Source organism: Cucurbita pepo, chromosome 2, assembly GCF_057944985.1.
Source record: "Cucurbita pepo subsp. pepo isolate OVF chromosome 2, ASM5794498v1, whole genome shotgun sequence".
In the NCBI taxonomy this organism is placed as follows: Eukaryota; Viridiplantae; Streptophyta; class Magnoliopsida; order Cucurbitales; family Cucurbitaceae; genus Cucurbita; species Cucurbita pepo.
Window position 1 is genome coordinate 1,993,722 of NC_141799.1, and position 14,855 is coordinate 2,008,576.

The 14,855-nt window shown below is 37.4% G+C and overlaps 1 pseudogene; it reads left to right on the forward strand.

Annotated features, from left to right (window-relative positions):
* The first annotated feature begins 12,713 nt into the window (after nt 1-12,713).
* LOC111788233 (VQ motif-containing protein 9 pseudogene) lies at nt 12,714-14,347 on the forward strand (annotated as a pseudogene).
* Nucleotides 14,348-14,855: the final 508 nt, after the last annotated feature.

Here is a 14,855-nt window from a genome sequence, read left to right on the forward strand (position 1 = left end):
AAGCACCCGAATAAAAGGATTTGCTAAATTGGTGCCAAAGAGGTGCCAAAGAGTAGTTAACTTGGCCGAACTTCTACCCTTCTGCTTGGATTTTTATAATGGACGATCCTTTGAATTTCTTTTGGTTTATGGTTATGTATGAAAGGATGGAAGAAAGATAAGTTTGGATACAAGAATTTCGGTTTTAAGTATGAGATTGGATTTCAAGTTTTGATTGATGGTTTCTTTCCATTCTTTGGACCGAAAATAATATTTAAGGTAGCATTGTCTTATAAGCTTTAATTTGGGGCAAGTTAATAAAGTATGAGAATTCATAGTTTCTTTGACAAATTGAATGAGATGATATCCTAATTAAAGAAAGAAAAAGATCCACTTGGTGTGGTAAATGGAGGGTTATAGTTGGAATAGAGAATTGGAAAGCGATAAATTGTTGGAATCAAGGAATAAGATGTCATAAGTTATTAGAAGAACGAACAAATATTGATCAAGGACAATTGAAAAGCAAAAGAATTATTTGGATCAAGGAATAAGGGATCACAACAAAGAGGTTTGTGGAATTTTAGAGGAAGGAAACCCTAGAATAAAAGGATTCGCTAAATTGGTGCTAAAGAAAAGTTAACTCGGCCGAACTTCTACTCGCTTGCTTGGATTTTTATATTGGACGATCCTTTGAATATTTTTGTTCATGGTTATGTATTAAAGGATGGAAGAAAAATAAGTTTGGATACAAGAATATTGGTTTGAAGTATGAAATTGGAGTTCAAGTTATGATTGATGATTCTTTCCATTCTTCGGATCAAAAATAATGTTTGAGGTAGCATTGTCTATAAGGTTTAATTTGGAGCAAGTGAATAAAGTATGAGAATGATGAAATTGGGTACTTTCTTATAAGAACGTTCTATGGATTTCGTTGAAGAATTGAACGAGATGATATCCTTACTTGAAAGAGGAATCAAGGATATCCTTGGAAAGCGAAAAATTATTTGGATCAAGGAAGAAGGAATTAAGGAATGAGATATCATAAGTCATTTGAAGAATGAGAATATTAATCAAGATATCCTTGAAAAGCAAAAAAATATTTGGATCATGGAAGAAGGATCACAAAAAGAGGTTTGTGAAATTTAGAAGAAGAAAGCACAGAATAAAAGGATTTGCTACATTGGTGCCAAAGAAAAGTTAACTTGGCCGAATTTCTACTCTCCTACTTGGATTTTTATATTGGACTGAATTTTTTTTTTTTTTTTTTTTTTATGGTTATGTATGAAAGGACGGAAGAAAGATATGTTTGGATACAAGAATTTCGGTTTAAACTATGAGATTGGAGTTAAAGTTTTGATTGATGGTTTCTTTCCATTCTTCGGACCAAAAACAATGTTTGAGGCAGTATTGTCTTATAAGCTTTAATTTGGTGCAAGTTAATAAAGTATGACAATTCTTTCTGTGCGTTGGAATAGAGAATTGGAAAGTGATAAATTGTTGGAATCAAGGAATAAGATGTCATAAGTCATTAGAAGAACAAACGAATATTAATGAAGGACAATAGGAAAGCGAAAAATTACTTGGATCAAGGAATAAGGGATGATGACAACAAAGGTTTGTGAAATTTTGGAGGAAGGAAGCATGGCTAAATTGGTGCTCAAGAACAGTTAACTTGGCCGAACATCTACCCGCGTGCTTGGATTTTTATATTGGACGATACTTGGAATTTTTTTGTTGATGGTTATGTATGAAAGAACGGATGGAAGATAAGTTTGGATACAAGAATTTTGGTTCAAATGATGAGATTGGAGTTTTGAATGAGATGATATTGTTACTTCAAAAAGGCTAAATATCCACTTGGTGGTGTGGTAAATAGAGGACTATATATTGGAATAGACAATTGGAAAGTGATAAATGGTTGGAATCAAGGAATAATATATCATAAGGCATTTAAAGAAGGAAGAATATCAACCAAGGACAATTGAAAAGCGAAATATTATTTGGATTAAGGAATAAGGGATAACAACGAGAGGTATTTTAGAGGAAGGAAGTACTAGAAAAAAGAATTTGCTAATTGGGGCTAAGGAAAAGTTAACTTAGCCGAACTTCTACGCACTTGCTTGGATTTTTATATTGGACGATCCTTTGAATTCTTTTGGTTTATGGTTATGTATGAAAGGACGGAAGAAATATAAGTTTGGATACAACAAGAATGGTTTAAAGTATGAGAATTGAGTTCAAGTTTTGATTGATGACTTATTTCCATTCTTCCGATCAAAAGTAATGTTTGAGGTAGTATCGTCTTATAAGGTTTAATTTAGGGCAAGTGAATAAAGTATGACGATGATGAAGTAGGGTACTCTCTTATAATAACGTTCTACGGGTTTCCTTGAAAAATTGAATGAGATGATATCCTTACTTAACAGAAGAAAAAGATCCACTTGGTGTGGCAAATAGTGGACTATATGTTGACAATTGGAAGACGATAAATTGTTGGAATCAAAGAACAAGATTTCATGAGCCATTAGAAGAATGAAAGAATGTTAATCAAGGATCAAGGAATAAGGGATGACAGTAAGAGGTTTGTGAAATTCTAGAGGAAGGAAGCTCTAGAATTGCTAAATTATTTCTACTCGCCTGCTTGGATTTTTATAGTTTGACAGTTATGTATGTAAGGATGAAAGGATGATAAGTATGGATATGAGAATTATGGGTTAAAGTATGAGACTGATTCCCAACTTTTTAGTAGGACAATCTTAGAAATTTTTTTAGATCATGAAAGATAAGTTTGTTTGGATACAAGAATATTTGTTTGGATACAAGAATTATGATGATGAGAGCTTAAAAAGGTCTATTGGTTTCCTCGAAGAATTAAATGAGAGGATATTCTTATTTAAAGAGGAAAAAGATCTACATAGTACGGCGAATGAACTTTGGGCAATTGGAAAATGAAAAATTGTTGGAATCAAGGAATAAGATGTCATATCCCATAAGAAGCGTGGAAGAATTTGAATCAAGGACAACTAGAAAACAGAGAATGGTTGGAATCAAGGAATAAGGGATTGAACCATCTTTGAATTCTTTTTAGTTTAAATTTTATGTATAAAAGGACGGAAGAAAGATAAATTTGGATGAAAGAATTTGAATCATCTCGTAAGTTATGTATGTAAGGAAGGAAATAAGATATGTTTGGATTAAAGTATGAGATTCGGTTTCAATTTTTTGTTTGAGGATTTCTCGATTCTTTGCATCAAGGCAAGTGAATAAAGTATTATGATATGATTAAATAGGGTAATTTCTTAACCCTGCCTATGTTTCCTTGAAGAAAATTTGCAATGTGGATGGGAGTGTTGTTTAGATAATGGGACGAAGTTAGTCTCTTATAATTGTCGACAATTTTTCGTGCATAATAAGATGCAAAAGACATACATTGTTGTGGATGGAGGACTTTGCATTGGATTAGAGATATTAGATCTAAAAGCTGAAGAATTCTTTGGAGCATCTATTTTGAAATAACATGTAAATCACGTTGGCCTCCTTGAATTTTTATATTGGACGATCCTTCGAGTTTTTTTTTTTTTTTTTTTTTTTTTTTTTGTTTGTTTGTTTGTTTATGATGTATGAAAGGACGGAAGAAAGATAAGTTTGGAAACCTTCATTTCGTTGTGGTAAATGGAGGACTATATATTGGAAAAGACAATTGGAAAGCGATAAATTGTTGGAATGAAGGAATAAGATGTCATAAGTCATTAGAAAAATGAAATAAATTGTTGGAATCAAGGAATAAGACGTCGTAAGCCATTAGAAGAATGAAAGAGTATTAATCGAGGACAATTGGAAAGTGAAAAATTATTTGGATCAAGAAACAAGGGAGGATAAAAAGAGGTTTGTGAAATTTTAGAGGAAGAAAGCACTAGAATAAAAGGATTTGCTAGATTGGTTCTAAAGAACAGTTAACTTGGTTGAACTTCTACCTGCTTGCTTGGCTTTTTATATTGGTCGATCCTTGTTTTGATGATTTCTTTCAATTTTTCAGATCGAAAATAATGTTTAAGGTAGCATTGTCTTATAAGGTTTAATTTAGGACAAGTGAACAAAGTATGACGATGAGGAAATAGGGTACTTTCTAATCCACTTGGTGCGGTGAATGGATGACTATATTGTTGGAATAGAGAATTGGAAAGCGATAAATGGTTGGAATCAATGAATAAGATGTCATAAGGCATCAGAAGAATGAAATAATATGAATCAAGGACAATTGGAAAACGAAAAATATTTGGATCAAGAAATAAGGGATGACAAAAAGAGGTTTGTGAAATTTTAGAAGAAAGCACGAGAATAAAAGGATTTGCTAAAAATCTACCTCGTGTGGTAAATGGTGGAGTATATGTTCGATTTGACAATTGAAAAGCTAAGACTCGTCGGATTAATCATTGACCCAATATGTACTATCTTGTCACTGAAGAACACGTCTCTTGAAAGGTCAACAAAGTGCGCGTCCCTACACACTAACCTGAAAAATTGGACCCCCTAAACCAACAAAGTATTCCATTGAATGAAGCCCACTTCCCTTTAGCAAAGTCACTTTCGAGGCTTCCTAAAACTAAGAAAGGAGACAGAAGATGCATAAGATGTAGATGATACTATGGATGAAGAGTGAGCCTCTCTCCTATGTCTAGGAGTAGAGAAAAGAGCACCTTTAACCAACAAAACATTTCTTTCCTTTACTGCTTGATCAAGATGCGTTAAACAGATTCCATATGAAGTACGAAAGAATTTGAATCATGCACGAAGAAATGTCGGAATTAAGGAATAAGGGAAACCAGAATTTTGGAAAGAGATGATTTAGTGTTCCTCAACCCAAACCCTCTTCTACTTCTTAGGAATGAGGATATGGCTCTCTAAGAAAGGTATTATGAGTGATTCGAATTAGCCTTCCAAAAGTAAAGTGATCTCCTTGAGCCAAGTGAGGAACCTGAATTTGGAAAGGGGCCAAATAAATGAAAGACGATGAAATAGGCTACTTTCTTATAATAACGTTTTATGGGTTTCCTTGAAAAATTGAAAGAGATGATACCTTACCTACCTAAAATAGGAAAAAGATTAGCTCTGTGTGGTAAATGGAGGACTATATATTGAGGACTGTTTGTTTGTGAATGACTTTTATTTGTAGATAGCATTAGATATTATATTCTTGAGAGGTATAAATTACATGTATTCGACTACGTTTGTGAAATGACTTCCCTTCAAGGTTTTTAAAATGCTTCTACTAGGGAGAGGTTTCCTCGCTCTTATAATAAATACTTCGTTCTCTTCTCCAACCGATGTGGAACTTCACAATCCACCTCCCTTCGGGGCGGGCCCAGCGTCCTCGCTGGCACTCGTTCCCTTCTCCAATCGATGTGAGACCGCCCAATCCACCCCCCTTCAGGGTCCAGCTTCCTTGCTGGCATACCGCCTCGTGTCCACCTCCCTTCGGGGCTCAGCCTCCTCTCTAGCACATCGCCCGGAACCTGGCTCTAATACTATATGCAACGACTCAAGCCCACTGCTAACCGATATTGTCCTTTTTGGGCTTTCCCTTCCAGGCTTTCTTTCAAGGTTTTTAAAACGCGTCTGCTAGGGAGAGGTTTCCACACCCTTATAAATTGTTACCGACCTAATTTATAGAGAATTCTTGGAAAAGTTGATTTTGGTAAATTTTTATCTACCTGTAAAAGCTTTATGCCTACTGGTATGACAAATCCTTTATTCAGATTTTCAAAGATGCTGTAAAACAGAGTTCTAGTGATGAAATTTCAAGCTATTATTTACCTGTACTTATATGTTATGAACACTATAATTCTTATTATCTAAGTGTTCATAACATATAAGGGTGTTGGAGGAAGAAAAGGAGGCAACAAAACTAAGATCTCCAATTTGTGAAGGTTGAACTCCTATTCCTAGATAGAAGAATCGAATGGTACCTTAAGAAAGGTCGCTATAGAAAGCGCACTATCGTAGATGCTCTAATCCACCTGGCTATCGTCCTCAAATACATTGCCATTATGGTTTTGGAATTGGTTAAGAATGCAACATGCAACACAAGAAAAATAGGATAAATTCTAAGTATGTTCTAGCTACGATGAACGATGAGGAGCTCAAAAAATTGCTTCAAGGAGTCACTATTGCAAGTGATAAAGTTCAATTGGCACTAAGAAGCAAGCAACACTTGTGGAATTGTTCAAAGAGAAGCGAGCACGAGAGAGGCAAGCAATGTCCATGAAAGTGCTCAAAGAAGAGTGAGCACGAGAGAGATAAGTAATGCACGTGGAAGTGGTCCAAGATGAGTAAGCATGAGAGAGGTAAGCAACGCCTAAGTGCTCCAAAAAGGTAGTATGCATGAGTTATGTGCTAACAAAATAACTTCACAGCTTACTGCTTCATGAGTCAGTATCCAATTGAAACCATTAACTCATGCATATTATCTTCTTGGAGCACTTCCATGAGCATTACTTGTCTCTCTCGTGTTCACCCCTCTTTGAGCACTTCCATGGATGTTTCTTGCCTCTCTCGTGCTCACTCCTTTTTTAGCACCTCCATGGGCATTGTTTGCCTCTCTCATGCTCTCACTCCTCTTGAGACATTTCCACAAGTGTTGCTTGTCTCTCTAGTGCTCACTTCTTAGTGACTCTTTGAAGCAATTTTTCATGTTTTTCATCATCATTTCATGTTTTTTCATATTTGAGGACGACAAGTAGGTAGATTGGAGCATCTATGGCAATGCGCTTTCAGTAGCGGTCTCTCTTAAGGTATCTTACAATTCTTCCATCTGGAATTAGAGTCTAGCCTTGACAAGTAAATTTTGAAGCCTAAAAGGAGTAACTGGATGGACGATCACGAAAAAGAGGTAACTGGATGAAGTGTTAAACTATGAGATTAGACTCCCAAACTTTATGAGATTAGACTCCCAAACTTTATGAGATTAGATTTAGACTTATTAGATGATTTATTGCAATTCTTTGGATCGAAAATAATGTTTGAGGTAGTATTGAACGAATTTGGACAGCTATGCAATTACCAAATATGAGAATTTACTTCGTTGGGGATCAGCCATCAAATATTGGATGACTGTTTTGACACCGTAAGTGCAGGAAAGTCCATTGCACTAAGATTGGGGGGGGGCAGACATCGTATAGTGACAAGCCAAAAAAAAAACAGTGCCTATGGAGAGGGTCTAGTCTACTCCAACCAGTGCCTCGCACCGTATAGTGACAAGCCCAAAAAAGACAATATCTGTTGCGGTGGGCTTGGACTGTTACAAATGGTATTGGAGCCGGACACTGGGCGACGTGTCAGCGATGAGGTTGAGCCCTGAATGAGGGTGGACAAGACGGTGTGCCAACAAGGACGCTGGGCCTCGAAGGGGGTGGACTGGGGGTCCCACATCGATTGGAGAATGGAACGAGTGCCAGCGAGGACACTGGGCCCCAAAGGGGGGTGGATTGTGAGATCCCACATCGGTTGGGGAGGAGAACGAAACATTCTTCATAAGGGTGTGGAAACCTCGAGGGAAAGCTCATACTATTGTGGAGAGTCGTGGTTCCTAACATGGTATCAGAGTCCAACCTTAACTTTTTTGTTCGACATTTGAGGATTCTATTGACATGACTAAGTTATGGAATAAAGGGTGTATTTTGTTCGAAGGCTCTAGAGAAGGAGTCGAGCTTCGATTAAGGAGAACCTGTTTGAGGGCTCCATAGGCCTCAAGGGAGGCTCTCTATGGTGTACTATGTTCGAGGAGGTACTGTTAAGGATTGCTGAGAGATTAGTCCCACATCGGTTAATTAAGGAGTTGATCATGAGTCTATAAGTAAGGAATACTATCTCCATTAGTACGAGGCTTTTTGGGGAAACTAAAAGAAAAGCCACGAGAGTTTCTGCTCAAAGTGGACAATATCATACCATTGTGGAGAGTCGTGGTTTCTAGCATTTTCTACTTCTGAGACATTGGGGGAAAACTGTTCTAGTGTTCTAGATTGGACCGAGTCATCCGTGTCAAATAATTCCAAGTCATCCGTGTCAAATAATTCCAATGATGAGGCCCGTCAATTCTAAAGGTATCAGCTCCCTGATGATATCACACATGATTTCAAGTCAATGGGAGAAGATGAGAACCTATGTCTAGGAAATATTTCGATGGCAGGCTTGTCCGAATTTCAAATAAACCTGAGCAGAGGCCAATTCTGAACAGCAATCAAAGTGATATTTTGAACCCTGTTGAGTTCCTGGCTGGTTTAGCTGCTAAAAGTGTAATAGCCCAAGTCCACCGCTGGTAGATATTGTTCGTGTTGGCCTATTACGTATTGCCGTCAGCCTTATGATTTTAAAACGTGTCTACTAGAGAGAAGTTTTCATACATTTATAAAGAATATTTTGTTCTCTACGAATGCTGGTTGAAGTGGTATATAGCTATGTGAATCATAAATGTTGGGTATGCTTTTGCTTAATTATAAACCTTGTCTTCATTGTTGTGTAAAGAGATTGTCAGACCATATATTATCGTAGTGTACTTATGAAATCATGTGTGATATCATCAGGGAGCTGATACCTTTAGAATTGACGGGCCTCATCATTGGAATTATTTGACACGGATGACTTGGAATTATTTGACACGGATGACTCGGTCCAATCTAGAACACTAGAACAGTTTTCCCCCAATGTCTCAGAAGTAGAAAATGCTAGAAACCACGACTCTCCACAATGGTATGATATTGTCCACTTTGAGCAGAAACTCTCGTGGCTTTTCTTTTAGTTTCCCCAAAAAGCCTCGTACTAATGGAGATAGTATTCCTTACTTATAAACTCATGATCAACTCCTTAATTAACCGATGTGGGACTAATCTCTCAGCAATCCTTAACAGTACCTCCTCGAACATAGTACACCATAGAGAGCCTCCCTTGAGGCCTATGGAGCCCTCAAACAGGTTCTCCTTAATCGAAGCTCGACTCCTTCTCTAGAGCCTTCGAACAAAATACACCCTTTATTCCATAACTTAGTCATGTCAATAGAATCCTCAAATGTCGAACAAAAAAGTTAAGGTTGGACTCTGATACCATGTTAGGAACCACGACTCTCCACAATAATATGATATTTTGTCCAGTTTAAGCATAAGCTCTCATAGTTTTGCTTTTGGTTTCCCCAAAACGCCTCAAACCTAAAACCTAAGCAAGCTAGAGAAGGAAAAGACATACCCCAATATCGGTTAGCAAGAAGGCAAGAGATAGGTCCTCTGAAGATTTTTCCTGGTAGTTTGTAATGATTTGGGGTTTCTCAGCTACACCCCAACTGATATCAATAATCGTTCCCAGAGTGAGCGAAGCTCCATCTTGCGCACTGCAAGGGCAGTAAGGAAGGAAGAAAAGATTTGTAGATTCATCCGACGTTAGGCAAGGTTCTCTTTCACCGACTGGACACAATTCATATAGAAATGAAGCTCATTTAGTCATACACGTCACCTATACACATATGTTTACTCGTTGCGACTCTAGCCGATTTATCTCTACTCTAGGCTAAGGTCTTTCAAATGAAATGTTGGATGTCGTCGGCCTTTGCTACTCGCTTGGATACGCTTATTTAGAATTGACCCATGAGTCAACTATATTGTCGGGATATCCTGAGCATCCATCTATTTAAGTACCATTGAAGCATGAACCCTCATGTGTTCATGTTAAATCATTTTTAGATACCGTATCGGAAAGCGGTCCCATATACCAACCTCTGACTCAAGGTTGAGGGTGCAATGTCGACACACTAGGGTAGTTCACTTAGGCCATAGGGGCTCTAGAGTGGTGGAGAGTTGATATCATGCCTCCCACTATAACATTGTGAGGCATTGTAGATCTAGGTGGAGTAGACATGATTTTGACGAAGGGTCATACGGCCTCATGGAGTATCCATCAGGTGTTTGATTGGCACCAAATTTGACGAGCTTTCATTTGACAAGCTTTCATTTTTCATATAGACAGACTTGACTCTAGAGCCATAAGGCAAAACTGACGCCGAAATCCCAACTTTTGAGGTTATGGCCCAAGACCCTATCCAACCCTCTTCCAAGCTCGTTTCTGGCACTCATGACAACTAGTTACCCCTAATCTTATTTATGTCTTGTCTCGACTTTCATGCACACTCTTCTTGGTGTGTTGGATGATGCATCATTCTCTTCGGTTACATCATGATATTAAGCTAACACCGCCTTACATATAGTGTGGGGATCACAACCTATTCTCTTATTAGTACGGTTGTGACACACAGTACACACATATTACTGATCTAAACATTTAACTATAAAACAACCATAAAAGGCTGTTTTTTCCACTGTCCAGTCACCCTCGTTGGTATGGTGCTGCTAGACAAGGTGACCCTCAATAATTAATTTGTCAAAGACACACTATATTCTTCATCTAATGGACCCAGGGATGAAATATAAGCTCTCACCCAACTTTAAATAATAATATTATTATAATGCTAAATTAATAAAAATTTCTTTAAATTTTACTTTTTATTTCTAAAAAATATCTCTAAATTAAAAAAAAAAATTAATAATACCCATTTTCTAAAAAATAAAAATAAAAAATACCCTTAAACTTTAAAAAAAAAAATTAAAAAATATTTATACATTTGAATAGAAATTATTAATACTTTATTTTTCAAAAATACCCTTAAACTTTAAATATATATACATAAGTATTTTTATTAATTTAGTCTTATTATAATAATAGGAAATTAAAATAAATTTTTATTTAAAATTTAAAATTTAGATAGACATTTTGGATCCAATTAAAATAATAAAATAAATATTTTTAAAAAATAAAATAAAAAAAGGAAAAAAAAGCAAAAGGGCAGCCGAAAAGATTCTTTAATGATTTTTTTGGGGGAAAGAAATTTGGTGACAACAACTTCGTTCCTTACACTTGCTTTGACCCGCAACAGTACTCTCTGACCCACCTCCCCCACTTTTCTTTTATTTAAGGCTATTTTTGTAATTTTCCTTTTTAAGTTATTTAAGGCTATTTTTTGTGGATTTGTGGACACGGGACGATGTACCAGCCTTCTCGCTGTTCTCCGAAGGGGGTAGACACGAGACGGTGTGCCAGTAAGGACGCTGGGTCCCAAAGGGTGGTGGATTTGGGGGCGGTCCCATATCGATTGGAGGAAGAAAAGAGTGAAATCACCATTTATAAGGGTGTGGAAACCTTCCTCTAGTAGACGCGTTTTAAAGCCTTGAGGGGAAGCCCGAAAGGGAAAGCTCAAAGAGGACAATATCTGCTAGCGGTGAATCTGGGTCATTACAAATGGTATCAGAGCCAGACACTGGACGATGTGCCAGCCTTCTCGCTGTTTCCCGAAGGGGGTAGACACGAGGCGGTGTGCCAGTAAGGACGCTGGGCCCCAAAGGGGGGTGGATGTGGGGGGTGGTCCCACATCGATTGGAGGAAGGAAAGACCTGATATTTTGTCACAGTGAAACAGAGGTCGAGTGAACGTGGATCGTTCACTCGTTAAGTTAAACCTGATAATTATATATATAGTCACAGTGAAATAGGGGTCGAGTGAACGTGGATCGTTCACTCGTTAAGTTAAACCTGATAAAATAATTTAATCAAATGTAATTCAATCTGATAGGAGGTAGATCGGTACAAATAAAATAATTATAAAATATAATTTAATTTATTTGTTTGTTCCCACCCACTAACTATATGAGACATTTGGCAAATAAGAATGTAATAATAAAATTAATATAAGAATTTAAAGCATTAAAAAGATTGAATGAAATTATATATTGTCACAAATGTAAGTAATGAAGAGATAAGATTGAGATTTAGAGAAAGAAAAGAAAAAGAATATTAATTAGACAGCCAAATTTGTCTTATTCCCAACTTTATAATATAATTGTTGATGTTTTTATTAAGCCATAAACTATTTTTGATAAAGAACCGAATAAAAATTAAATATAAAAATTATTAAAAATATGACACGTTGCATATTCCTTCATGCTTATCTAATCACAAGGATTCTTCATTTCCAATACTTCAATAAATACTATAAAATTTAACAAAAACACTATTTTGTCTCTATCTTTTAAATTTTATTATATTTTTATTCTAAATTTAATATATATATATATATATATATGAAAATTATTATTTATAATTTTTGGTTCTCTATTTTTAAATAGGTTGAAAATACGTATAATAAATAAAATTTAAAAATTAAATTTAAAAAATTAAATTATTCCTTTAATTCATAAATTTTATGTAATCACTCGGATCCACCACTAGCAGATTTCAAGGTTTCCCTCAATACTTTAAAACGTGTCTACTAAGTAAAAATTTCCACACCGTTCGAGCTTCCCCTCAAAACTTTAAAATGCTTCTGCTAGGTCTGTTAAGGAAAGGTTTTCACAGGTTTTCCCTCAAAACTTTAAAACGAGGGGAAAAGGTTTCCACCCCGATTTGTGTGATCACATTTTAAAATTAACCCTCCAAATAAAGAGGGGACAAAAATGGTATTTAAAATTTAAAATAAACTGAAAATATTGTTTTTCTCAGTTATTTTAAATACTTATATATATATATATATAAAAGAAATATTATTTGAAATGAGATTAGAGATGATTTAAAGAAGAATTATTGGTGTGAGGAGGGGGGGGGGGGCGAAGGCTTATGAGATAAGACCCTCCACTTTGCGTTTCTCTCTCTTGTTTCTCTCTCTAGAAGTGTGTTTGTAAAGGTGGGCGATCTCTCTGGAGCCTGAAGTATATCTTTTACCTGCTTTTTTTCTTTTTAATTCATAATTTTATTCTTCAAATTTCGGGTTCCGTTCTGGTTCTGAGTCGCCCAGCCGACTGCGAGAGGAAGAACAGCGTTCAATTTGCAGAGATTTCTGCTGTTCTGTAATCTGTAAGAGAGATTAGATCTACTGTTGTTTTGAGCAAGAACAGGGGGTCCCGGCCATCTGGATTTTGTTTTTTTTTTTTTCTTTTTTGTATGAAATATGGAGAAAAGCTGCCAATCTTCTCTGACGGGAGATTCCTCCGCCGCTAGTAATGGCGGCGGTACGGTCTCCTCAGGCAAGGATCAATACCTCAAGCACTTAAACAAGCTTTCGCACAAAATTTCCAAGCCTAGTTTTGTTAAGAAGCCTGCGTTTGATTCTTCTCATCATTCTAATCCTAATTTTAGTCAGAATCAGGGTCTTCTTCAACCTCCACCACCGCCTCCGCCGCCGGATTCGGCTGTGCAGGCTCAGTCGCAACAGCCACCGCAGCACCATCAGCCGCCGGTTTATAATATCAATAAGAACGATTTCCGAGATGTGGTTCAGAAGCTTACTGGCTCACCGGCGCACGAGCGATTCTCGAATCCGCCGCCTATTCATCCACCGAAGCCTCAGAGCTCACGTCTGCAGCGAATCCGTCCGCCTCCATTAGCAAACGTCAGTAACCGCCCTCCTCCGATGCTACAGCCGCAACAACCACCGCCTGGCCTGAACCCTAGAAGTTCCATTTCATCAACCAACAATTTCGGCCCCATTGGACGGCCCGTTGCGCCGCTTTCGCCTCTCCCTCCACTACCGGCCGTCCACGCGCCAGCGGAATCACCTGTTTCAGCATATATGAGATATCTTCACAACTCATTTTCAGATTCTAATCAGAAACAGTTCTCGGGATTCTCACCTCTAGCTCCTCTAGTTTCGCCTCGCTGGAACAACTTAACCTCACAGCCACTGCCTCCACCGCCGGCCATGGCGCAAGGGGGCATTCCTCCTCCACCACCATCATCGGCAGTAATGAGCTCTGAGGGTCAATTTCCGATGCCCTTTTCACCTCTTCCATTCGGATGCATGAATTCACCAAGATCAGCATACCCTTTGCTATCACCGAGCTTGCTGCTATCGCCGTCGACGGGTCCGTTTGGATATCCACAGCTTCCATTGTCACCCACAGTGCCAGTGCCGAATCCAAGATGGAGAGGTCTGTGAGTTCTTCTTTCTTTCTCATCATATGGTAAGTTTGGATATGAAATTCGTTAATCTTTGTAGTTATTGTCACAGCTCTCAGGGTTTGTTCTTTACTTAATTAGATTATTTTGTATACATGTTGAGAATGAGATGAATGAAGGGTAATTGGATTGGATTGGATGATCAGTTTGTGAAATGGGAATGAATTTCACACTACTGATTCAGAAACTGGAATTTGTTTGTTTGTTTGTTCTGTAAATCTCGTAGAACAACATCATCTTAGGTAGCTGCTGTTGATTTTGTTTTTGGTTCTTTCTGGGTTACTGCAAGAATTCAAATGTCATATAGGTTACATTTCTTCAGAATTCCTGTTATAAGAAACATACTTGTTTGATCCAAGCTACCTTTTTGTTTATCTGCCTCACAAGAACAAGAAAGATCATGTTCCTTAAACATCCAACACATTTGCTTTGATTCTGCTGGGTTTTCATATGATTTGGTTTGGTTTGGTTTGTTGGTGGCTGCTAGTTAGTTCAAGCTCATGCTGGATAATTCTGATACCCAACCTGAGCTTTGGTCATATAGGACATATAACTCTCGATCGAGAGAGGTCTGTGGCTCAAATATGCATTTCTTCCAACGTGTTGTTTAGGATATAGAGAGAGAGGTCTGTGACTCAAATATTCATTCCTTTCGACATGTTGTTTAGGACATATACTCTCGATCGAGAGAGGTTTGTGGCTCAAATATCCATTCCTTCCGACATGTTGTTTAGGACATATACTCTCGATAGAGAGAAGTCTGTGGCTCAAATATCCATTCCTTATCTTGCTTTTTCACCTTCTTTTCTTCTTCCCTCCCCCACGGCATATAAC